Consider the following 26,895-nt stretch of genomic DNA (forward strand, 5'->3'; position numbering starts at 1 on the left):
TTGGAGCTAGCATGTGTTTCTTACACCTGTCTTAGTTAGGGCTTATCTTGCTGTGAGAAGACACCATGACCACAGCAACTCATTTTTTTTTCCCCCTTCGATGCTTTTTTTTTTATTTGAATTAGAAATAAGGTTGTTTTACATGTCAATCCCAGTTCCCACTCCCTCCCTTCATCCCCTACCACCCCCCCAAAACTAACACCCTACGGATCACATATCCTTTCTGCCCCCGCAGGGAGGGTGAGGCCTTCCATAGGGGGTCATCAGAGTCTATCATATCCTTTGGGATAGGGCCTAGGCCCACCCCTGTATGTCTTGGCTCAGGGAGTATCCCTCTTTGTGGAATGGGCTCCCAAAGTCCACACAGCAACTCTTATAAAGAAAACATTCAATTGAGGAGGCTTGCTTACAGTGTAGAGGTTCAGTCCAGCATGACAGGGAGCGTGGTGATATGCAGTCAGGCACAGTGCTGGAGAAATAGCCAACTGTCCTACATCTTACAGGCAACAGGAAGTCAACTGACAATCACACCAAGGAAGGCTTAAGAAAAAGAGACCTCACAGTGGTATACTTCCTCCAATAAGACCACACCTACTCCAACAAGGACACATCTCCTCACAGTGCCACTCCCTTTGGGGGTCATTTTCTTCCAAACCACCACACACCCATCCTTGTATTTTCTTAGCAACTTAGCAAGTAGGTGTAACCTTGTCATCCTTATCACAGGCCCAGACCATATCAGAAAACCAGGGCATTTATATAAGACAGCGATGCCTAGCTATAAGACTAGCTCAATGGTTCCCAGATTAAGTTGGTGTCTCAAACCTCAAGACCAAGATGTCTGCTCACAAGAAGAAAAACATCATTTGAAACTGTGGCCATGGGTAGCATAACCCAACAGCCATTGGTAGAAGCTACTTCCTTTATAGAGAAAGTCACCTCTGAGCAGTATCATCTTCCTTCTTAGGAGCTAAAAATTCCAGGAAAGGGGTCTGGCCTGCCTCGTTCATAGCACTTGGCTTGGTCTTGTTTCTATTGCTTCTGTGCCATAAGAGCCATCTTCAGTGTCAGAGATGATTCTAGTCTGGAATATGCTACAGTAGTGGAAAAGAGAGTGGCCATAGATAGCCATCCTAGAGCACAGGAGGGATGGAGGGAGGCCATGTGAGGGAGTTTAAGCTCAGAACACCCTGAACCTTATTGCTACTTCTCATTCCCACCACCTTGCTGAAATGGCTCTTGGATGAAAATTCGCTTCATTTAATCCTAGTTGAGAAGCATTTGCTAAACAAAAAGAGGTAGTAAGAAGAGAGCAGAGAACTTGCTTCCATGTGTTTTAGAGACACTGCAAACCACTAAATAAGACAGGTAGTTTTTAGAGGCAAACTCCTGTGTTAACACAGCTTCAAAATGCCCTTTCTTTTTGTTCAGCTACAAAATTAGGACATGGACAAACATGCCCAGATGTGTCCCCATCTGTCATCTATTCTGCAAGCTGAAAAGCATTTCTGTCCTCCAGTTCATTCTCTGTACAGTGCTGCAACTTTGAGCTAAACATGCCCCATATTGTAATTCTCCATCTTACCTTTCCTTCTTGAACTCTGACCTTGAACTGAGCATGCCCAAGAATGTGTTCACCCCTAAATTCTTTCTTAAACAAATACATAGGCTCCCCCAAATAAAGTTCTCATGGTTCCTTGTTCAAGGAAGGCTCTGAAGTAGCCCCTTGCTCTTTCTTGACTTTCATTGTTTGGCCCCACACTTAACCAAGAAGTGACCCCATTGCATTCAGTTTCAAGGATTTCTAAAGCCATCTGTGGACAGAGAGGAATAACAGTCCCTTTGGAAGGAAAACAGAGTGTTACATGTCAAGATTATTCATGTTCTTTCTCTCCTTCTCTTTCTCTCTCTCTCTTTTCTGCATCTCTGTGTATCTATCTCTCTGTGTGCTGTGTGTCTCTCTGTATGTATTTCTGCATCTCTCTGAGCAGACAAGGGATGCCCCTTGTAGAAAATGCCTCCCAAAAAGGACTGATATATTGGCAGGGCTATATCTATTCTGATTTTTCTCCTCAGATCCCCCATCTCACCCTCTTGTCACCATGGGTGTGGAACCATCATGACAGCTAGGTAAAGAAACCGCTGAGAAGCCATCTGTCTCCTCTAAACAAGGAATGATTGGTCCAATAGATCTCAAGGTTTACGACAAGTCCTATCATCAATTTGTGTTTTGATCAACCTTGTGTCCAATCACAGATTTCTCTAGAAAGTTAGAGATTCCTAACTAGCAGAGAGTCAGTCACTGAGGTTCCTGCCCATACCACCAGTCCACCTCACCTCTTCCCACTGCACCCGGAGCAGCCCTAAACAGAAAGATATTCAGCAAGTGACACATATTAAAAAATAATTCTCCAAAACACCACAATGCCAGCTTTGATATAAGTATCTAATTCTTTATCCTTTGCTTTGTCACCTTCAATAATCAAGACTAGCAAGAATTGCTATTCTACAGAGTGGCTCTTTTTCAGTAATTCTCTCTCCACATCTTATTTTAATTCTAACTTGTCCCTGATGTCATACCTCTTGTGAGATGATTGAAACCTTATAGAACAACCCTGAACACAAAGAAAAAGATGGATTTTCTCATTCACACAGACCATCATATACAAGGAAGAATCAGAACAAACCACTGATGCTATCAAACAGCAAAGTAAAAACAAACAGACCCCGCTAGAGGTTAGCCATCAGAAGGACTGAACATCATCTCTTCCCGGGCATAATCATTATTTAGACTACCTCTTTTGCCTCTCTTTTTTTTTTGAGGTAAAATCTTGCTATATAGGTTGTCCTTGAACTCAAAATTCTCCTGCCTCAGTCTCCAAAGTGCTAGGATTGCAGGCATGCACCACCATGCTTGGCCCAACTATATTTTATAAATGTCAAAATCATTTGTTGTGCAACATCTGGATATATAGCCACATTGACCACTGAGCTGTGACCCTTTGCCCTAACAATGTTAAACTTGAGATGTAATTCACTTACCATAAAACCCCAACATTTCCTCCAGCTTTTGATTGTTAAGTTTTACACCAACCTAGACAGTGAATTCACTCACTGAACTACTTCAGGGGATAGTTGACAGCTAGATTATTGTAAGAATATAAATGTCCAAAGTTCAAAGCAACCAAGACTGGCTTGTGGCTCACCAAGTCTTCTCACCTCATCTTCTTACATTCTCTCACTTTTCTCCCAGTTTCTGCCCCCAGTCCCTCTTGCCTCTCTCTGGAAGGAGCTAGCCTGGACCTTTGCAAGATCATCATCTCTTGTAGGTCAGAGCCTCATTATCTCTTCCTATTAAAGATGCCCAGCCCTCCTCCCCATATGCAATGACATCATCACTCACCCTGTCCATCTTCCAGCCTTTAGCACAACTTACAATATTTTAACTTATTCAATCATTTGTGTCTTTTTCAGCATCTTCCACTCACTGGAAATCAACCACTCCATGAAGACATGGACTCTATCTCTGGGACTCCTGATACAGTGCAGGACCTCAGGAAAGCCCACAGTGAAAGAATCTGATGAAACATCTCCCTGGATCAGATGAGTATTAAACTTTAGGGTTTTAACCCTTTGTCAGTACACAGGGACAGATCCAGGGTTGCCTTCTAAGGAAAATGTAAGTCTTGCTGTGAGCTACCTCTACAGACAGGTGGGCCAGTCCTCTGTCCAGGCATGGGTCATCAGATTTCCCTTGATGTCTTAAAGGATGTCCACTCCTCCTCTAGCCTGAGGGCTGTCCTTCAATGGGGACTTGGTTGATGCTATGTGTCTGAAGACAGACATCAAACTCAAAGCTATCCAGTAGTTATTAATAGCAACTCTTACTTATCTGTAAGAAATAATTTTGACAGAAAACTTCCTAAAGAGCCTGCCACCCAGTTTTTCCTTTAACTTTAAACTTAACTTTTAAATCTGCCAGACACTTGAAGAGAAAGCTTGAACCATTTTTGCTTCTAATATGTATCTTTACTAAACTGTTTTTTCAATATGCTCTTGACCTACTTTGAAAAATACTGTAAGAAACAACCTTGTGAAACTCATTATTATATATTATAATATATTCTATAGGAATTTCTTTGAGGATGTTATTTTCTGCACCACACTGGGCCTCCTACAGAATACCTTCAAGAGAAATTTGCCAGCAATCCTATAGCAAGAAAAGCTATGCTTTTCTGGGCCACTGGTTTATGCTTAATCTTCTTATATCTTGTTTATTTCTGTGGTTTGAGGGATAAGAAGCTCATAGACATGCTTTGGGGGCCATAGCTGGGTGCTTTATAATAATCACCTTACTTCATCACATTTTTCATAATTTTATTTTCCTTTGACTTCAAATGCTTTAGTCACTGAAGGTGTTCACTTCTTTCTGGAACAAAGTGGGAATCCCTGTAACTAAAGTTATGTTTTCACAGTTTGATAGCATGTTACACACACACACACACACACACACACACACACACACATAAAGGTGACATGGGGCATATTTGGGTAACCCTGATTTAAAATGATACAGACTGTCTAATACTCCCAAGGATCAGTTCTGCAATTCCTGGTGTTACCCCAGAACTTATGAGACTTAAGTAGAGCAAGAAATCTATGTGGTGGTCTTTTGAGAAAGATACCCCCATGACAGTAGGAAAAAGGCTAGAATAGTGATCTACTTCTTTTCTCAATGCTGTGACCCTGGACCTAACATACGAAACTTAATAACAGTTTGCTTTGGCTCATGGGTCACAGGACCCAGCCACAGCCAGGATACCATCCTAGTGGGGAAAGAATGCCTAAGAGGACCCCATCCACAGTGGTGGGAGAATAAGGCTGCTTGCACAGATCTTGGTAGATAAGGAAGGAGACAGCCAGAAATGAGATATCCTATAGCCGGTAAGACTCCCCGCTGTGGCCTTACAGCTTCCAATTAGTCCCTATACCCAAAAGATTTCACAATTTTCCAAAACAGAATTTCCAGCCAACTATGCAAACACATGAGCCTGCAGAGGACATTCATACAATAGCAAGTTGTTTACAATATGTATACCAGATCAAACCCATTAGGTTCAATCACTAATTTGCAATTGTTGAATCTTTTACATTTCATTTTGTTTTATTTACTATTGTGAGGAAAGTAAGAGAGAGAATGGTGACATGATGTGTGTGTGGGGGGGGAGATATGCCATTCCATGTGTCTAGAAACATCTATTTACTACTCATTGCCATAGAGCCTGAGAACTCTGCAGTGTCTCCCCAGTACCTGTCCCCTGCTCCCTACAAGACAGGTAAGGCTATGATCACAGGACCCAGTCACAGACTGAGCATTCAACCTTTCACAACAGGCCGCAGCATTCCATCCCCAGTGATGCTGGTGCTCTGGGAGTGGGCTCTGCACACTATATCTGGAACCTCAAAAGTCCCTACAGGTTGTACCCGCAGCTACACTCAATGAGGCTAGCACCACCCTTCCATCTAAACACAAGGGAAAGTCAAGGCAAGAGTCATGCTTTGCCCCCTCAACCCAGGCCTTCCCTCTGTGTCAATGCAAATGATTCTCTCTCCACTCTTTCCCAGTAGGTAGCTCTCTGCCCATTCATTGTTGCAATGTTTGGATGTGTCTGAACACTGAGTTCAGCAGCCTTCAAAACACACCCACACACGCATGTACTTCTAAGTGTAAGGTAAAGAGAAATAGCCAAGGGAAAAGTCTGTGAAGTGTTTTTATCAGAAGGATCAGCAGGAAGGAGATTTCAAAGTGGTCAGCCCTAAGCACACATATGAGCAACACTAAATGGACTTAGCAGGTCATGTATATATGTATAATAATATAATAAGTATAATAATAATAATTAAAGAAAAGGGGTTAATATGAGAATGAGTGTGGAGGCACAAGAAGAGCTGGGTGGGGGTGGAAAGGAGATAAGTACAATACTCATTACAAAATTTCCCCAAAATAGAAATTTTACATTTAAAAAAAAAGACAAGGGAGACTTATACGAAAAAAAAAAATGAAGGAAAAAAATCATCATAATAGGACCGTGATGGCTGCTCTTGGGTATCAACTTGACTACATCTGGAATTAACTAAAACCCAAGAGGCTAGGTGCAACTGTGAAGGATTTTTCTAGATTAAGTTATTTTAAATGGGAAGACCCACCCTAAATCCAGGTCTTCTGAGGTGGGAGGATTCACCTTAAGTCTGGGCCACGCCCTCTGCTGGCAGTCAGTATAAAGGGCATGGGAGAAGGAAGCCCTTGCTCTTTGCCTACTTGCCCTCACTCTCGCTGACAAGTTCATTCCTCCACTGTCTACTACTACTGGTTTATAGTGAAGACCAGCTGACAATGAACAACTACCCAATTCCTAGACTTTCCATTGGAGACAGCCATTGTTGGAGTAGTCAGACCATATCCTGTAAACTACTTTAATAAATCCCATTTATGGATAGGTAGATAGATGATAGATGGCTAGATGGATGGATGGATGGAACATGATAGATAGATAGATAGATAGATAGATAGATAGATAGATAGATAGGAGATAGATTTATTCTATCAGTTCTGTTTCTTTAGAGAACCCTGACTAATACAATGACTTTTAAGAAGCCAGAAAAGAACCAATATGATTTTCCCTTCAAATATCAGCCAAGAGGGAAAAAATCCCAGACTATCTTAAAACACAGCCAGACTGTAATTTCATATGATTAAATCCATTGCCTAATTGGCCTCAGCCGAGTACCTTTCCTGAAGACTCATTCTTCCCTGCTATCCTTAGGCTTCCAGTGGCAACAGCCATGTTTAAGCAGAATGACCCCACACCTCCATGCCTGATCACAAACCTGACCACAAAATCTTCTACCCTGGGAACTTAGAATGAAGTCCTGTGCTCAGCCTTACAGGAAGGAAACTAAGACACACAAATGACTAGCAGCAACTCTGAGGGTACTATGTTCCTGTCACTAAGCCACATCTCTGCTCATAGGTTGTCCCACAGAATTGGGCTTGCTAAAGCAACTCAGAGTATTTGTTTTGTTGTTCCTGCTGCTACTGATGCTGTTGCTGCTGTTTTGTTGTTGTTGCTTGAAGCCTGTAATGATTAGAATGAGAAAAGTCTCTTTAGGCTCATATGTTTGAATTCTTGGTCCCCAGTTGGTGGAACTATTTGGGAAGGATTGGGGGGGTGACATTGTCGAAGGAGATATGTCACTGGGGGCAGGCAGTGAGGTTTCAAAAGACTCACCTAAGAGTCACTCTTCCTCTCTCTCTCTCTCTCTCTTTCTCTCTCTCTCTCTCTCTCTCAGTTGTGTTCAAGATGTGAGCTCTCATCTACTGTGCCAGCTTCATGCCTGCCTGCCTCCTGCCACACTCCCTACCATGATGGTCATGGACTCTAACCCACTGAAAATGTGAGCCCTAAATTAAATGTTTCCCTTCAGAAGTTGTCTTGTGTTTACCACAGCAATAGGAAAGTAACTAAGACAAACCCTGCAGAGTGCTAATAAGAAGGGATATCTAAGGAAGTAAAGATGATCATTTAGGGGCTTGAAATGAAAAAAACAAAAGTAAAGTGATCCAAACTCATAAAACAAACAAACAAGGAGATTAAAATATGACATGAAAGCAAGTAGGAGGTAGGAAATGATTTGGGAAGGAGGAGGCAGACCAGAAATGAGCATGGGCGGGACATCAAAAAGAAAGGCAGTTGAAAAGAGGGATGAATTAGAACAAAGTATAATCACACACACTTGAAAATGGCATCACAAGCCCATTACTTAATATGCCAACTTTAAAAATTAATAATGAACAAAATAATAAGGAACCACCACCATTACACCATGTCTACCAAGAAGGATGGTGATAGATGCAGGACATTGTTCCCAAATACTAATAATTCAAGATGGGAAAAGGAACAGTTACCAGGTGAGTGAAAACCTGTGCTGAAATGGTATCTTGGGAATGTGCAGAAAGCACCAAGGCAAGAGAAGGAATTAGCAACTGCCTTTCACTAAATGACACACTTCTGGGAAGACAAAGGTTGAACAAGTAACAGTTGGCCTCCTGTCTATAGACCCCAGCAGCAGCATCTTCACCCAGAGTTCAGCCTCCTGTAGAGCTGGAAAGCTGAGTCCCAAGGTCTTCTCTATTCTCAAGAGTCCATGCAGTGACAGACAGGAAAATGTTCTGAAAAATTCCAGTCATTCTAATAGAAAAGAGAGAGGTCATGGCTGGAGAGATGGCTCAGTAATTACCAGGACCACCTGCCCAGAGATGGCATCACCCACAGTGGAATAGGCTCTCCTACATCAATTAGAAGTTAAGAAAACACCTCCCAGACATATCCGTGGGCCAATCTAATGGAGTCAATTCCTCAGTTGAGATTTCCTCTTCCCAGGCATCTTAGGTTTGTATCAAGTCGACAAAAACTAACCACACACACTCTGTCCAATAGTTCTTGACATCTTCCCTATTTAGACCATGCACTTTGAGGACTCTGCTTCCTAGTGTCAGTATTGTGCGTGGCTGGTTATGGGAATCCCAAACATGTCTTCTGGGCACACACCCAAATTTTAAAAAAGGTAAACTCTTGCTAGTCTCCAATGCAACAGACAAAAATTATTGTCAGCTATAGATGTGTTCTTCAGGCTACTGAACAGCTGTTCTTGCCTTGGAATCTCATTTCTCAGCAGCCAATTCCAGTCTGTTCTATTCTGCCTGCCTCAGAGTGTCTGGCATCCTTACAGCAAGCAGATTTCCCATTTGAACTTGAGATAGCCCCATTTATCTCTATTATGCTGCCCTGGAAGACAAGACTGCATGCATTCCTGTGTGCTCCATGATATCTGGTGACATAAACACTCAATTAGAGGATCATCACATGTGTTTTGGACCTCAAGTGGTGTTAAACAACACTCAGATAAGTACTTTTTGCTAGGACCGAACTAAACATTTACTACCCATAACTTCAGACCTCATGACAACAGGGAAATTTTGTTATAATTTTACAGATAAACAAATTGGTAGGTAAGTCAAATAACTTGCTCATATAATGCAACAGTTAGTGGAAGAGCCCAGCCTAGGGTATCAGATTCTAAATGAGGCATTGACTCTCTCCATGGGTACACATTACAACGAAATACAGAGAAGGAGGGAATGAGAAGGGGTGTGATACAAACCCAAAAAACAGTTTGTTATTTCTCACCTGACAAAAGCAACTTAAGAACTGGAGAGATGGCTCTGCAGTTAAGAGCACAGGCTGCTCATCCAGAGGATCTGAGTTTGATTCCCAGGACCCACATGAAGGCTTACAACTGTGCAACTCTGGTTCCAGAAGAGCTGATGCCCTCTTCTGGCCTCCACTTGCACCAAGCATGAACATGGTGCATAGAAAGACATGCAGGCAAGCCACCCTGTATTAGTTAAGGTTTCTTTTGCTGCAATGAAACACTGTGATCAAAGAGCAAGTTGGGGAGGAAAGGGTTTATTGTCGTGACCCAGTGCATCTCAGCCTTAGTCATGAGGTTCTACCTGAGTGGGGGTGTGTGGACCTGGAAACTCCCAGCAACCCAATGGCGATAAAGACCAAACACAGGCATCTTGTCATCATTAGAGAGCTCTCAGTTCCATGTTGTAGAACTAGAGTCATTTCTTTATTAGCCATCTTTTCTGGTGTTTCTTAACCATCCTGACAACACCACGAGGGAACTGTCTCTCTTTGTTCTCTCTGCTCTGGTCGCTAGCCCCTAACTCCTAACCTTCTGTCCTTATGTTACTCACATACCTCTGCCCTCCCTGCCCAGGTGAAGGCCTATCCAGGTGCTTAGGCGCATAGAGATGCAAATAAGAGGCATATTACCCTGAGGCCATGGAAAACAATAGTAGCCCTACTGGCATTAACAATACAATGGTGAGTAGCAGCTTTCCGGTGGTCCATGTTTACAGGAGCTAGAGACTGGGCCCCAAAATATTCCATAACAGAATTATTTGGTCCCCCACAGTTTATCTGGCTTATACTTCCATATCACTGTTCATCATCAATGGAAGTCAGGAAAGAAACTCAAACAGGGCTCGTGCCTAGAGGCAGGGCGCTGCTTACTATTGTGCTCCTCATGGCTTGTTCAGCCTGCTTTCTTATAGATCCCAGGACCACCAGCCCAGGGATGGCATCACCCACAATGGTCTGGGCCCTCCCCCATCAGTCACTAATTAAGAAAATGTCCTACAAACTTGCCTACAGACCAATCTTATATAGGCATTTTCTTAATTGGGGTTCCCTCCTTTCAGATGACTTAGCTTGTGTGAAGTTGACATAAAACTATCCAAGACAATTGACCTCCTCTCCTCAACTTAATATACAAACACATCACCATTAAATCATAATCTTTCTTTTTTCATTCATTCCCAAGATCTTACATTAAGAATATAAATTACTTTAAAAGTTCCACAGTCTTTATACATTCAAACATATTAAAAGTTCAACCACTTTAAAGTAGTCAATCTCTTAAAATCCAAAGTCTTTTAAAATTTAAAGTCCCTCAACTGTGGGCTCCTGTAAAATCAAAAAATAAATTAAATACTTTATTTCAAGAGGGAAGAACCAGGTCACAGTCACAAGTCAAAGCAAAACCAAACTCCAAAAGTGTAAGTAACTCAACATCCAATATATGGGATTCACTCACGGTCTTCTGGGCTCCTCCAAGGAGCTTAGGTCATTTCTCTGGCTATTCCCTCTGAAGCACACACAGCTTGTCTTCTAGTTTCTGGCTACTTCCACTCCACTGCTATTGTTGTCCTGTGGTACTAGCATCTCCAAAATGCTGGGGTCTTCTGTGCAACTGGGCTGCACTTTTCACCAATAGTTTCTCATAGGCTCTCTTCATGGTGCCAAGCCTCAATTTCTCTGCATGACCCCTTCAGTCCTGGGTCTTCAACTGCCACAGAGACTGCACCTTCACCACTGGCCTCTTCTGGTCTCTCACAGTATCAAGCATCAGCAGCTCTTTATGGCCCCTTCATGCCTTCAAAACCAGTAACACCTGGGTGACTCTTATACTACCAAGTTTGGCTGCCAGCATGAGGTACAACCTTGGTCACCTCTGGAACACAGATTCTGTGTACTGACTCTCAGGAAACACTTCCCAGAAGATTTCAATTCAATGATGTTTTCTCTTCTTAATCACTGCTAATTTCTCAGCTCCAGCCAACCAGCATGAGTATCCCAGTAAAGAAAGGTTTCACTTTAGTAGTTCTGATATCCTATTAATCGCAGCTGATTCTTCAGCCTCAGCTAACCAGAACCACAGAATCTTAATTCAAAATAACAAATGGCCTCAATAGAGTCTTTAAACTTCCCTATGAAACTTCACAAGCCAGACCTCCATCTTCTGCATTGCCCTCAACAGTCTTATTTTCCAAGCCTCCACAGAACAGTTCACCAACCACTGAACACTCAATGGATTTTCTTTCACAGAGTTCCAAAGTCCTTCCACAATCTTCCCAAAAACATGGTTAAGTCTGTCACAGCACCCCACCCCTGGTACCAACTTGTCTTAGTTAGGGTTTCTACTGCTATGATAAAACACCATAACCAACACAATTTGGAGAAAAAAAAAGGTTTTTTTAGCTTATACTTCTATATCACTGTTCATCATCAAAGGAAGTCAGGACAGGAACTCAAGCAGGGCAGGAAACTGGAGACAGGTCATGGAGGGGTGCTGTTTACTGGCTTGCTCCCCATGGCTTGTTCAACCTTTTTTCTTTCTTTTTTTTGGGGGGGGGAGAAGATCTGTTTATTTTCCAATATGTCTTTTTTTAATTCTTCTCTCATATATTACATCCCAACCTCAGTTTCCCCTCCTCCCTCCCCCAGTCTCTCCCCCCACCCACCTCTCTTCTCCCCCGGATCCATCCCCTCTCTGTCTCCCCTCAGAAAAGAGCATGCCTCCCAGGAACATCAACCAAACATGTCAGCCTGCTTTTGTATAGAAGCCAGGACCAACAGCCCAGGGATAGCACCACAATGGGCTTGGCCCTCCCCCATCAATCACTAATTAAGAAAACGTCCTACAGACTTGCCTACAGCCTGATCTTACACAGGCATTTCTTAATTGGGGTTCCCTCCTCACAGATGACTTTGACTTGTGTCAAGTTGCCATGTAACTATCTACCACACACCCATACACATGAAACAAATTTTTTTTTTAAAAGAAACATCTTAAGTAAAGAAAGGTATATTTTGGCTCATCATTTAAGGAGATGCTGCCTTATGGCAGGAAAGACATGGAAATGTTCCATTCAATAGTGGTCGGTTTGTGGGGCAACTGGTGGCTTATATCTCTTGGCTATATAACAGGGAAGTGGGGAAGAACTTACAGCCTTAAGGCATGTGCCCCCATTACTCACCAGTTCCACAACCTCCAAAACCAGTGTTCAAACACACATGGCATTTCATATTCAAACTATGAGGGATAACAGGAATATTTGATCAAAAGCAAGTGACTTCATCTCATTACGTCCCCATTCAACATTTTTACTACTCCAAGCATACCAGTTTCTTTCATTATTCTCTTGCCATTCGTCACAAAACTAGAAACTGGAACCTGAAGCTAGAAGGAAAAAGAAAACCATTATGACTTTGTTTTCAGCTGGAATTTGACATAAGACAATATGTCTAAAGCCATATTAGGAACTTCTTGGTAGCAAACTAAATCACCAGCAACAAAGAAAGTCACCTTGGGATTTGTGGCCTCTCCACTTCCTCCTACATGAAGGCTTCTCACCAGTATTTGTGTATTCCCTGAGATCACAGTACAAACCTAAATCTCCAGGAAACAGAAGATGAGGAAAACTCAGGGAATTCCCTCTGGGAACAAGTGACTCTATTAATCCCCACCTCAGCTTCCTCATGGGTTGGTCTCTAAAAATTACAGTGATGATCTAATAAGTGCACAGTGAGAGCTTCATTAAAATCAAATGACACATATTGGTCCAAACAACCTACCTTCGAGTCTTGGCATATACAGTCTGTTTGACTGTTTCTCACTATAGTACATTTTTCTATTAGATCAAAAAAGAGAGAGAGAAAATCTCAAAAGCACTGAGTGCAGGTATTTTAAATTAATGAAAAGAACATATCAAAATTTAATAGGGGAAAATAGGTCAGCTCCTATTTTTCATCAAGAAAAAGGTCTCTGTAGGACAGCCTGGAAATGTACCACCACTGAGAAAGGATCACTGCTAGAGAAATTGAAACTGAAGCCTAAGGGCTTCCTCTGTCTTTGACTCTCTATCTCCCTAAGTGACAGGAAGTGTGGTTTATTTGTAGAAATTCAATGTGGATTGCTTGAGGAAAGTTGACTTGAACAAGAATCTATCAAAATAAAGACAAATGTTTCATAAAAGGCAAGTCTACAAATGAAAGGAAATTCTATGGCTCTGCTGGTCTGCTGAGGGTTGGTAATGGTAACTGTGAATCAAGGTAGAGCTGAGAAATATTGCCAATTAGTGTGAATTAAGCCTTGTCTAATTAATCTTGAGACTCAAGGGCAATGAGTGATAAAGCAAAGCCATCCTGGGGCTTGCCAATTAACTGGACTTTCTTCTCCTCCTACTCCCACAGACCTGCTAGAATCGCCACTGTCCCTCACTGCATGCTGTGCAAGGACTATCCAACCATCCTAAAAGTTGTCACAAGGTCCTCTTGTGTCATCACAGCCAAGTGTCTATCAATGGACAAATGGATAAACTCAGTGTTATCCATATATACATGCAATGGATTTGTTTGGCCATAAAAACAGAATAGAGTCATTTACAGAAAAAATTGATGGAACTGGAGATGATATTAAATGAAATAAGTCTAGTGTCTCAGTATTCTATTGTTGTGAAGAAACACCATGCCCAAGACAACTCTTATAAAAGGAAGCATTTAACAATAGGCTTGCTTACAGTTTTTGAGATTAGTCCATGATCATTATGGTAGGAATGGCATTGGAGAAGTAACTAAGAGCTCTACATCCTGATCTTCAGGCAGAAAGAAAAAGAGAGATTCTTAGCCTCACATGGGTTCCAGAAACCCCACAGCCCACCCCCCAGTGACACACCTCCTCCAACAAGATCATACCTCCTAATGTAGCTCAAATAATTGACCAGTGAGGAACCAAGCATTCAAATATATAAGCCTTTGGAGTCCATTCTCATTCAAACCACCACACTTGACTATTCCATAGGCTCATATGTTCATATGTTTGAATGTTTGGTTCCTCATTGGTGAATTGTTTGAGATAGACTAGGCAGTGTGGCCTTGTTGGAAGAGCTATGTCACTGTGGGTGAGCTTTGAGGTTTCAAAAGCTCACACCAAGACCCGTCTCTCTGTCTGTCTATCAGTCTCTGTCTCTATCTCTGTCTCCTCTCTCTCTCTCTCTCTCTCTCTCTCTCTCTCTCTCTCTCTCTCTCACCTCTCTTCCTCTCTCTCTCCTTGCAACTTTCCAATCAGATGTGAGCTCTCAGCTACTACTCCATTGCCCTGCCTGCCTGTCTGCTGCCATGTTCCTAGCTATGATGATCACGAACTAACTAACCCTCTGAAACTGTAAACAAGCCCCCATTTAAATTATTTCTTTTGTGAGCTACCTTGGTCATGGTATCTCTATATACCAATAACTAAGACAGTATAAATGATGGATAAAATTTAATGCATCCAAAATACTCAACATTATGGATTGGAAAGATGGCCAGTGGTTAAGAGCATGTTTGTTCTTGCAGAGAAGCCAGGGTTTGTTCCCAGAACTCACATCAAATGGCTTAAAACAGTCTGTAATTCCAGTTCCAGGGGAACTGATGCCCTCTTTTGGCCCCTACAGCACTTGCATGCACTTGTTGCACATAGACACACACACATACAATATATATAAATTTATGCAAGCATAGTGAGAAAAGCCCTTTATATTAGCACTTAGGAGGCAGAGGCAGATGAACCTCTGTGAGTTCAAGGCCAGCCTAGTCTGCATTGCAAGTTTCAAGTGAAACCAGGCCACACACTAAGACCTTGTCTCAAAAAACAAAAACAAAAACAAAAAGATATTCAGTGTTAGGATTTGATACACATTATGCAATAACTGCTATAACTGTGAACACACAGTAATAAGGGAGTGTGTATGTGTGCATGCATACATGTGTACATGTTTTGGGGATGAAGATACTTAACATCTAATCTCTTAGAAACGTTCAAGAAAGCAATGAAATACCATTGTGAGAATTTTTCCCTGGTGGTAGTGGAAGAACTAATGTCCGTGCCCTCTTCATAAGGTCCCAGTGACAAACCTAAGTTCATCCTAGGGAGTAAATGAAAGTGGTGTACCAGCCACTTCTCAAAGGGAGACGCAGAAATGATCATTAAGAACATAAAAACATGTTCAATGTCTTTAGCCATCAGGGAGATGCGAATTTAAAACTACACTGATACTCCATCTCACCCCATCAGAAAACGTGAGTATAAGATGCTGATGGGAAAGGACCCCTTCACCACTGCTGGTAGAAGTGTGAGAGAGAGGAGGCACCGTAGAAGTCAGCATGGAGTTCCTCAGAACTCTAACACAGCGCTTATCATAGGATTTGGTTATACCACTCTCCCACAGAAACATAAGAATCCAAATAACAAGCGCGTCTATATTACAGCACTGCTGTCAACACACGACTTATAGGATCAGCCTACATGCCTGTCCATGGATGAACAGATAAAGAAAATGGGGCATGCATACACAATGGAGTATCACTAGGGCCAAAAGAAGAGTAAAATCATGTGGTTGGTAGGAGCCTCAGGAGGACAAATGTCACCTGTTTTAAATGCAAAATCGAGACTTTAAAACAAGACAAGAAAGGAAAATGGAGACTATTTGGGAAGAGGAAGGGCAGCAACAGGAGGGGGTTTGAGAGAGGTTGCTGAGGAGGGAATGCAATCAAGGTACATTATACACATGCCTGTCATGATGAAACCCATTATTTTGTACAATTCAAATATGACATAAAATATTTACTTAAAATTATTTTTAAGTTACAAAGGCTGATGTCTTTAAAAAGTACCATAGTAGGAGCTGGAAATGTAGCTCACTTGGTAGAGTGCTTGTCTAGCATGTACAAAGCCCTGAGTTCTATGCCAACACCATGTAAATCAACGTAATGGCACACTCCTGTAACCCCAGCATGGAGGAGGTGGAGACAGAAACATCAGAAGTTTGAAATTATTCTCAGTGACCTAGTAAGTGCAGAGCCAGGCTGGACTAAGTGAGACCCTGTCTCACAACTCCCCCCCCCAAAAAAAAAATAAAAATGCTATCTGGAAATCTTAAGAGTTAGCAGGAAAGCCCTTCAACACCTGAGGCAGTGGGAGAGCTGGCCCTGAAGCCATAACAGTGGGAGAGTTGCCCCTGTTCCCCCATCAGCTGCAACACTCAGGAGAGCAGGCTCTGTACCTCACCTGGGCAGCACAACAGAGTCAATCCTGTTGGAGGAGGTGTGGGGGAGCCAGCCCTGAAGTTGTGAGCATGGAAGAGTTGTCCCCATTACTCATCTGCCATGTGGCAGCATGGGCGGGGCACAGATGCCTTCCCCCACCCCACCCCAACCCATCAATGCCTGCGGCAGATGAGAGAGCTGGCCCTGAGGTCATAAGAGTGGGGGAGCTGGCCCTGTTCCTCATCAGCTAACACAGTAGAGCTGGTCCTGAAGGTATGGGTGTGAGAGAACCAACCCTGAGAACATGAAACCAGGAAACTGGCCCCACCCCTTGCTCATCTCTACAAAGGTGAACAAGCCAGGGCAATGCAGGAGAGCTCACCCTGGTGGTGAGGACAAGGGAAAACTGGCAGGTTGACCAACCCTGCAAATAACCCAGGCCCAGAACCAGGATCATGAGTGGGCCCACCCCAACATCCACCCCATCTATGGTCTTCTGGAGCACATAAGTGGCCTGACCCACAGACCCAAAGCTTCAGGATCTCCACAACACAGGGCAACACCAGGATATCCAAGAGGAGCCCAAGTAAGGGCCCAGTATCAATGGTGTAGCAGAAACCAGAGGCCTTGAATCAGACCAATGACTCTTGGCAACAAACACTTGCAAAATAAAGATGTATGGATTAAACAGCATACTTCGGGGTTCACTGTGTCACATTACAGCTTCCATGATGAGATTGTGTTGTAGAATATTTTAAGTTGTGTTACATTGTTTGTGCTGGGGAACATTTGCTTAATGATGCAAAGATGTGCTGCATTCTTTCATGTTGCATCTGTTTAACTCTGTGAAGCTGTGTTACTTTGCCTGTCTAAAACACCTGATTGGTCTAATAAATAGTTGGTCAGCCAATAGCAAGGTGGGAGAAAGAATAGCTAAGGCTGGCAGGCAGAGAGAATAAATAGAAGGAGAAAGCTGGGGAAGCAAGAGATCAAGATGTGAGGAACGAAAGGGCCGGCCACCAAGCTACACAGCCAGCCACAGAGACAGAGTGAAAGTAAGATTACAGAAGAAAAGGAAAAAGCCCAGAGGCAAAAGATAGATGGAATAATTTAAGTTAAGAAAATCTGACTAGAAATAAGCTAAGCTAAGGCCAAGATTTGTAAGTAATAATAAGCCTCCATGTGTTTATTTGTGAGCTAGGTGGTGGGCCCCCAAAAGAGTAAAGAGTTAAAAAACAACCAACTACAAGACTGTTTTTTCCTTTTCATTCTTTTCTCTTCTTCTTTTTTTTTTCTCTTAAATTTTATTTTATTTTATTTTATTTTGGGGAGGATATTGCAAGGGCAGAGGGCAGATAGAAAGTGACGGGGAAATAAACGGGATGGAGCTACATGATGTAAAAGGCACAAAAAGTTAATAAAAAGAAAGTTTTAAAAAAAGAGTGAGAGCCAGGCATTGGTGGCACATGCCTTTAATCCCAGCACTCGGGAGACAGAGGCAGGTGGATCTCTGTGAGTTCGAGACCAGCCTGGTCTACAAGAGCTAGTTCCAGGACAGCCTCCAAAGCCACAGAGAAATCCTGCCTCGAAAAACCAAAATAAATAAATAAATAAATAAATAAATAAATAAATAAATAAATAAGAGTAAGAGTGGAGACAGTCTGGGAAGCAGGTCTAATAAAGACAGAACTATGGAATCAGGGCCTCTTGTCCTCCACATCACTCAAAAGTGGATTAGGACCAGACACGGTGGGACACATGTTATCTCACACTCAAGAGGCAGAAGGAGGAGAACAGTGTGAGGTCAAGCAAAGCATAGTCTGCACAGGGGTTCTGGGACAGCCAGGCTATTTTGAGACCCTGTCTCACAAATAAATAAAGAAACAAATACGTGTGAGCAGGAAATCCTTTAGACAGGTCACAATTTTATTTCCCTTTTTAAAAAATACATATTTCACCCAGGTGGTGGTGGCGCACACCTTCAGTCCCAGCACTCGGGAGGCAGAGGCAGGTGGATCTCTGTGAGTTTGAGACCAGCCTGGTCTACAAGAGCTAGTTCCAGGACAGCCTTCAGAGCCACAGAGAAACCCTGTCACGAAAAAAAAAATACATATTTTATTTTATGTGTATGTATATATGTATGTGTGTGTGTGTGTATGTGCATATACATACACATGTATATGCACCATGTGTGTGCAGAAGCCTGAAAAGGTCAGAAGAGGTCCCCTGCAACTGCACATACAGATAGTTGTGAGCCACCATGCAACTGCTAGGAACCGAACCCAGACATCTCGACAGACCTAGGTCACAATTTTCTAAGAAAATATAGATTTAATCAAAGAGCTGTGGGTTGAATTGAGCAGATAATCTGCAAACCACAGCATCGACCACTGTACCAACCATACAAAAACACAGATGTCAGCACTTCCCAAACTCCCTTCTTTAAAGCTGTGGTTTGGTAGTACTTACTTCTCACTGGTGCCTGTGGGAGTGGGGGTGGTGGTGATTGGTGGCCTGGTATGCATAATCGTGAACCATCCACCAAGCCTTGAGTACTGCAGGGCTGAGGAGCTCATCTGAGGGCAAAGCCTGCTGCAAAGGGCCCAACCTCAACAGATACACAGAACAACATCACCACCAACTTAAAGAGCCTGGAAACACTGGAGAGTGCACCTTGTTCCGGCTCAGGCTTTACAATGTGTGTTTTACAGCATCCCACCCCAAACCCCACTCTGACGAAATGTTCTACACAGGACCACTACTCCCAATCCTTCCCTACCTCAGAGAGACATGCCCTAGAGTCCAAATCCTCCTGGCATACCAGATAGCACATAGGGACTTTTAAGTGACTTAGTCGGCCTTGAGGGAAAGGGCATGGAGTTGCTGTAAGACAGTTCAAAGCCAAATGGGAGAAGAAAATGGAGGCTGGATTTTGGAGCACAGCCTTTCCCATAGGGAGGTTTTTGGAGCAACAGTCTCAGGGCATATCAGCCATTATTGTTATTAGAACAAATGAATTCTTGAAAAGGGCCCTTCCAGAAAAGGGCCCTCAAGATGCAGCCTGTTGACTGTGACGTTCCCTCATGGGGGGTGGGGGAGGGAGATAACTGCCCTTCTCCAATCTCAGTCATTCTCTCCTGCATTTCCCAGCTGGCTGCATAAAATTCTGTCTTGATTGCCCATGCCCTCCTGGTCTCTGGAGTTGTTAGAGTATACAGACTAGGAAGGGTTAGAAGAGACCACCATCTATGCAACCATAAGGAAGTCACCCATGCTGGGACAAGACTTTCCAGGGGTGAGGCTTCATCGGGGAAGAACTCCTCCCCTGTGCTCTGTAAGTGAGCCTGGTAAATCATCAAGCCCACCAGATACCACTACACAGACACTCTTAAAGCCAAAAAGAAAGCCTTTACTGCAAGCTGGTGGCTATGTGGGGAACTTGCCCAAATCATGCCACTCCAAGCCTTACACTCTTTTGTCTTTTATGCACAAAACCGTGTCCTGGTTGTCACACTTCAGTTAGCAAGAAGCAAAATACAGAAGCCAAAAATCAAGGTTAGTACATTTAGGGACTTCTCTGGAACTACAGACCAGGCCTTTGATGGACTGGGTGTTTGTTCATGTTCTGGCAAGTATTGAGTCCTGTGTGCTGGGCTTTAAAGTCAGAATGGTCCCTTTAACATGGCGTCAGTTGTTCTAAGGTCTGGAGGTCTGTTACACCACAAGTTTGACTTTGGTGGAGTTGTGCTTTGGTTTTTCCTCCTTGATATATAAGGAAGGACTAGAATTTTGTATACATTTCCAGAGAAGAGTTCCCAGAACAGGAGGATGGGGGGGGGGGCAGGGTGTGAATCCATCATCCTTCCTTTCACACAGTTTTCAAGTTAAGTATTTTCACAGGACAGTGGTGAGAAAGTAGAAAATGGCATGCTCACAGAACAAAGCTCATCAGCAAACATGTACTTGCACAAATTTGAAAGCTACATTTGTTGAACATTGTCACTTAGAAATTTCTAGATTCTGTAGCAAGGAAGTCCATTTTGTCAGTGTTGGTGGGAAGATACACTATTCTAAAAACTACCCCAGGACCCATTTCCAAAGAAGCAGGCACGGCACACACGGCACTGTCCCCAATGTGACTGACCAAATTCTTCTACCTAGGTCTTCCTCAAGAAGCCGCAAAGAAATACACATGTTACAGTGAACTGATATCACCAGGAAATCAGTAAACACAGTAGCCATCACGTTTCCTCTCCCCACTCTAGAATTTTCTGCTCATCTCTAGATGGGAAGGGAATCCATAAAAACAGTAAGATAGTGACAATTCATCTCTCCCTACCTTAAACCACAAACACAACCTTCTCTCATCATATCCATTCACACCAAAGGACGTGAGGTGAGCTCTGTGGAGAGTTGTTAAGACTCACACCAGTCCCAATCTCTCTCTCTCTCTCTCTCTCTCTCTCTCTCTCTCTCTCTCTCTCTCTCTCTCTCTCTTTCTCTCTGCTTCCAGCTTGCAGGTTCAAGATTTGAGCTCTCAGCCGTTCCTCCCACCATGACTGCCACCTATTGCCACAATTCCCTGCCATGATGAACTTTTACCCTCTGGGTTCATACACCCAAATAAACTCTTTCTTCTATCAGTTATCTTGGTCATGGTGTTTTATCAAAGCAATAGAAAAGTAACTAAGACACAGTCCAATGTCCAATCTCCGGCCTCCACACATATCCACATTGTTAAGTTTACACACACACACACACACACACACACAGAGAGAGAGAGAGAGAGAGAGAGAGAGAGAGAGAGAGACTGACAGAGACAGAGACACAGAGAGGGGGGAGGGAGAGATTCACAATGCGAAGCCAGATCAGGTAAGTATTTTGCAAAAACCATGCTTACTCCAAGTGAAATAAACTTAAGTCTCCTGACCCGATTGAGACTTGGAATCATATCCATTCTGACTGAACAAATCTCTTAAACTCTCTTGTCTCCCTTGGGTGTGTGCATGACATCCAAGGATATCAAAATGTGAGAAGTTTACAATTAAAATTCACATCATATATTTGCAGACAGCAACAGAACTGAATGAAGTCATTAGCATCCCGTGGCTTCCCAAGACTCTAGCCCTCAACACAATTTTCTTACCAGCTGCTGCTGATTTGTCTAGCATCATTTCCCCAGGTGGGACCAGTTCTGTTCTCTATAGAATCTTCTATAGCTCCTCATCTGTGTGTGTCTCATCCACCCCAACTTGGGAAGCAGATGTCAGAGTCATGGGGCTGAGTTTCTCTAAGGTCCCTCAGAGCTCTCCTCACTCAGCTCCAGCGAGTCTCTCCTGTTCTGCAGGAGGTTTTCCAGACTGAGGGAGATTCTCTTCACAGAGATGGAGTGCAAGGCAGGATGGCAGTGAGGCAGCCCCAGATACAGAAGTCACTCTGCAGCCCTCACTGTACTGGAAAGGTGGCACCCCACTTCAGCGATAAGAAAATGGGGGCAACTTTGAAGTTGAGGAGGGGATGGCTGGGAGGTATTGGGGGAGCTGGAGAACAGGGGGTGGGGTATGTATGATCAAAATTCATTGTATTCATGACTGGAATTCTCAAACATTAAATTTTTAAAATATCTTAAAAAGAAAACAGAAGTGCACATTTTTATAAAGTGATCTTGTCACTCACAGCCTAGTTCTTGTCCCTCCAGAAGTGGGTCAGTTTCCACTGAGCTATCACCATGACACTGAGTGAACAGTAAAACAATGTGTACGAATTAGTCCCAGGGCAGAAGGGAGGCTGGTCATGTGTGGCTTCCGTCTTGCTTCATTCAGACCCTCCCAATGCACTCTTCCCCCTGTTAACCATCTGCCATGATCGAAAGCCAAGATCCTCTGCCCCATCTTGAGAACTGCCCCACTCTCAGCATCTCTCACTCGGGTACCTTTGGGACTTCTTCAATGTCATTTCCAGGGATGGTACAGTGTCCTCCACAATTAGCTCTTCTCCTGAATGTGGGTAGTGTCCTCCAAAGCTCCAAGACTTAAAGGCCTATTAGGAGGTATCTGGACCTCCTGGAAGGTCCTTCAGTCATTAAGGGTATATCTCTTGAAGGGGATTGTGAGACTCTCGTCTCTCCCTGTCTTGCTCTGCTTCCTGGCTTACAAGGTGGACAGTTTGCTCCACCCCAAGCTCTTCTCAGAGGCCCAACAACATACTCAACCTTGGACTGGAACCCATGAGCCCAAACAAGCCTTTTTTCTTAATAAATTAACCCCCTAGGTATTTTATTATTGGGACAGGAAACTACTAATGAGCCCTTGGTAATAAATTTGCACATCTGAACAGTGGCTTTGGGGAATAAGCCTTCATATTTGCTTTCCAATCTGGCAGAGTATGGATCTGTCTTAAGCACTCCTGGAGTGGTGACTGTGACTTCAGGGCTGGCAGCAGGACAAATGGAAATCCCCTGTGCAGTTAGTCCATTTATTCCAGGCTTGCTCCTGCCAGCCTTTCTCCTGCCAAATGCAACACTGGGGAATTGGGGCTAGCTTTAACTTTCTCTTCCCTAAACCCATGGGAGCTGTTAATAAATGGAAGACCGCCCAGAGAGCAGGAGCTACAAGCTATTGGAGGCCACAAAGCTGGAGGACTTCCAAAGGGGAAAGGTCCCACTGGTAACTAGAAGTGATACAGCTAGGCCAGTATGCAGCAGAGACAGTGTTCCAAATTGTAGCCCAGGCTGGCCTTGAACTCACTCTCCAGCTGAAAATAACCTTGAACTTATGGTCCACCCGATTCCACATCCCAAGTGTCCTTATCAAGACAATTTATTTGTAAAAAATGCAGGTGCAACAATTACCACCCTCGTGAGCTTCCGAGCATTGTCCCCAACTTCTCAAAGTCACCCTAAAATGCCAGCCTCGTCCTCTAGGGGCTTAGTGGTGGTAGCCTGAGAGGGAGAAGGGGGAGGGTTGTCAGGATCCCTTGACACCCACTAAAGGCACTAAAGGTCTCCTTAGTTCTTAAGAGACTAGCAGAACCAAAAGGTTCTGCTAGTACGTGCTCTAGGGCCATCTGCTGGCAACTTCTGAATTGATCTACTCGGCCATGGGTTGACTAAAACAATTTCTGCAAGTTTGGGGAGAGGCTGCTTGCAACAGAGGCTGTTAAAATTTACTGTACTGATCCTTACTGATTTATTCAAATAATCCTCCTATTTATTTTGTCCCTCAAATTTCAAGACCCCATTCATTATATCTCACTTCAAAAGGTACTGCAAGCCATTCTGTAATGCTGAAGAGTGGTAAAGGGGTAGAGACCTCACAGATAAATGCAGCTCTACTCCCTCATCAAAGAGTCATTTTTTTGTACCTGATAGAGGTTATTACAGAGATCCAAAACTGGTCAAAATTGCAGAGAATAAGTGACCATGGGGTGCCCAATCTGAAACGGTATGTCTACAATGCAACTCCTATATGACTCAGGGAAAATAACAAGTAATGGACTGTAATGGTTGTGAGGGCCAGTGGACCAGGATGCCTGCTGTGAGACAGCATCTTCTAGACATGACATGGATGCTGCATCTATGAGTTCTCAACAATATGGTCGCCTAAATAAGACCTACACAAGACCAGCCAATGTGGATGGGGGATTTAATAAGGCTTTATCTCTAGATGGAGGGCAGTAGGCAATCAATGGCTGCCGAGAGAAGGAGAGTCAGTTTTCTCCAGGGACCAGTGTCCTGGTAGATTATCCAGCTCAAGTGGTCAGTCCCAAACACATGCACATATGAGCAACACAAAATGGATTCAATAGGGTGTGTGTGTGTGTGTGTGTGTGTGTGTGTGTGTGTGTGTAATTACAGAAGAGATCATGGAATCAAGTGTTGGGGAGGAATGTAGGAGGAATTGAAGGGGCAGAGAAAGGGGAGGAAATGATGTAAATAGAGTACTCATATAAAAAATTCTCAAAAGATTTAAATTAAAAAGCCTGGGAATACACAGACTCCAGGCAGAGTGGGTCTGACATTTGACACACTAATCTCTCAACCTCAGTTGTCATTTTCAGACAAAAACAAAACTCCACCAGCTGTATTTCCATAAGGACTGTGCTCTTGTGCACTTTCTCAGCAACATTCAGAATTTGCAGAAGCCTGTGGAAACAGAGAGACAGAGCACAATGCAGGGCCAGACTCTTTAGTAACACTGTGCTGGGGGCTAAACTACCCTGAAGATTCTAATAGTCAGGAACTTACAACAAGCTCATTTGGAAATAGAATCCACAGACATAAATTTGACTTGGTTTAGGGCTAGTGAGCTGGCTCAGTGGGTAAAGAGACTCATTTCATAAGCATAATGGCCTAAGTTTGAACCCCAGAATCTGTGTAAAGAAGAACTGTCCCTAGAGATTTGTCCTCTGATGTGCACATGTGTACTGGTGCATGTTCAAGAGCATACACACACACACACACACACACACACACACACACACACCTCAAAATGAGTGGAGGATTTTCCCTCTTTTTCAATATTCTGGTATCATTCATATAAAATTAGAAGTATTTGTTTCTTGACTGTCTAATAAATTTCTATTATATCTGCATATATAATATTCTATGTGGCAAGATTTCTTCTAACAAATAATTCAAATTCCATATATTATAAGACTGTTTGGTGGCTTGGGAAGTGGCTTAGTAGTTAAGAGTATCGACTGCTCTTTCAGGTCCCAGGTTCAATTCCCAGCACCTATGTGGTGGCTTACAACATCTGTAACTCCAGTTCCAGGGGATCTGATGTCCTCTTCTGTCTTCCATAGGCAACAGGCACACATATGGCACACAGACAAACATGCAGGTAAAACACCCACACACATAAAATAAACTTAACGTACAAGTAAATTATATGTACTAAATAAGTTACATGTATAAACATGCATTCATCCAGCAACAATGAAAAAAGATACTGCAAAATTGAAGGAAAACTCAGTATATGAGAAGGTTTGGAGGGAGAAAAGGGAAAGCAGAAATGTTGTGATTATATTATAATCTCAAAAATTAAAAACTAAAGTATTTATTTTAAAAAGCTGGGGCCAGCCAGGCGTTGGTGGCGTACGCCTTTAATCCCAGTACTCAGGAGGCAGAGGCAGGCAGATCTCTGTGAGTTCGAGACCAGCCTGATCTCCAGAGCAAGTGCCAGGATAGGCTCCAAAGCTACACAGAGAAACCCTGTCTCGAAAAACCAAAAAATAAAAAATTAATAAAATTTTAAAAAATTAAAAAGCTGGGGCCAGCCGGGCGTTGGTGGCACATGCCTTTAGTCCCAGCACTCGGGAGGCAGAGGCAGGTGAATCTCTGTGAGTTCGAGACCAGCCTGGTCTACAAGAGCTAGTTCCAGGACAGCCTCCAAAGCCACAGAGAAACCCTGTCTCAACCCGCCCCCCACCCAAAAAAAAAAGCTGGGCTTGGCCTAGAGAAATGGCTCATCGGCTAAGAGTGCTTGCTCTTGTAGAGGACCTGGTTCAGTTCCCAGCACCCACATGGTGGTTCACAACCATCCATAATTCCAGTTCCAGGGAATCTGAAGCCTGCTTCTGAAGCCTCTCTGGGCACTTTACACACATGTGGTACATATATATACATCCAGGTGAACACTTATACACATAAAACAAACAAATAAATCTTTTAAAATTAAAGCTGCACTTTAATTTTACGTGCCTATAATTCCGGGGTTGGGGAAGCAGAGATTGGAGGTGGGTCCCTGGGGCTTACTGGCCAGCCTGTCAACTTGAGTCAGCAAGCTTCAGATTCAGGGGGAAACCCTGTCTAAGAAGTAAGGTGGGGAGACAGCCAGCCAATATTGGACTCTGACTTCTTCTACACACAATATACACACTATATGAACACACACACACACACAAACAAAAATGCAAGACTCTTGGGCATTCTATTTCTTCTTGAGTCATCTGTGGAACGCCATATTCTTCTATTAATTTGTCTGTTTCATCTAAAGCTGATTTTTCTAGACATAAAGTCACTTTATTAGCTTACTATACCTTAGTATCTGCATGCCTACTATTTTCCTTCCTAGTATGTTTCTTTTTCTCTAATATCTAAGTAACTCTAGAATTTTGAAATTATTTTCAGTCTTTTCAAAGAACCAAACTGGCTTTGCACAAACCACTAACCCCAAAAGAACAGTGGGCAGCTGTCTGGGTAAAACGGCAGCAGGACTTTTGTGGTCTCCATCAGTGGTCCACCGAGTACCGTGGCAGATTCCAGCACTTGCCCTCTGACTTCTCTTCAACAGCTTCACAGGCAGACCCTGGCTCTAAAGTGGGAAGGCTGCGTAAGACGCCACGTGGTAATCCAGTCTCTTGGCCAGCAACCCAGTACCAACCTGAACATGCGTCT

This window comes from Cricetulus griseus, chromosome 3 (genome assembly GCF_003668045.3).
Source record: "Cricetulus griseus strain 17A/GY chromosome 3, alternate assembly CriGri-PICRH-1.0, whole genome shotgun sequence".
In the NCBI taxonomy this organism is placed as follows: domain Eukaryota; kingdom Metazoa; phylum Chordata; class Mammalia; order Rodentia; family Cricetidae; genus Cricetulus; species Cricetulus griseus.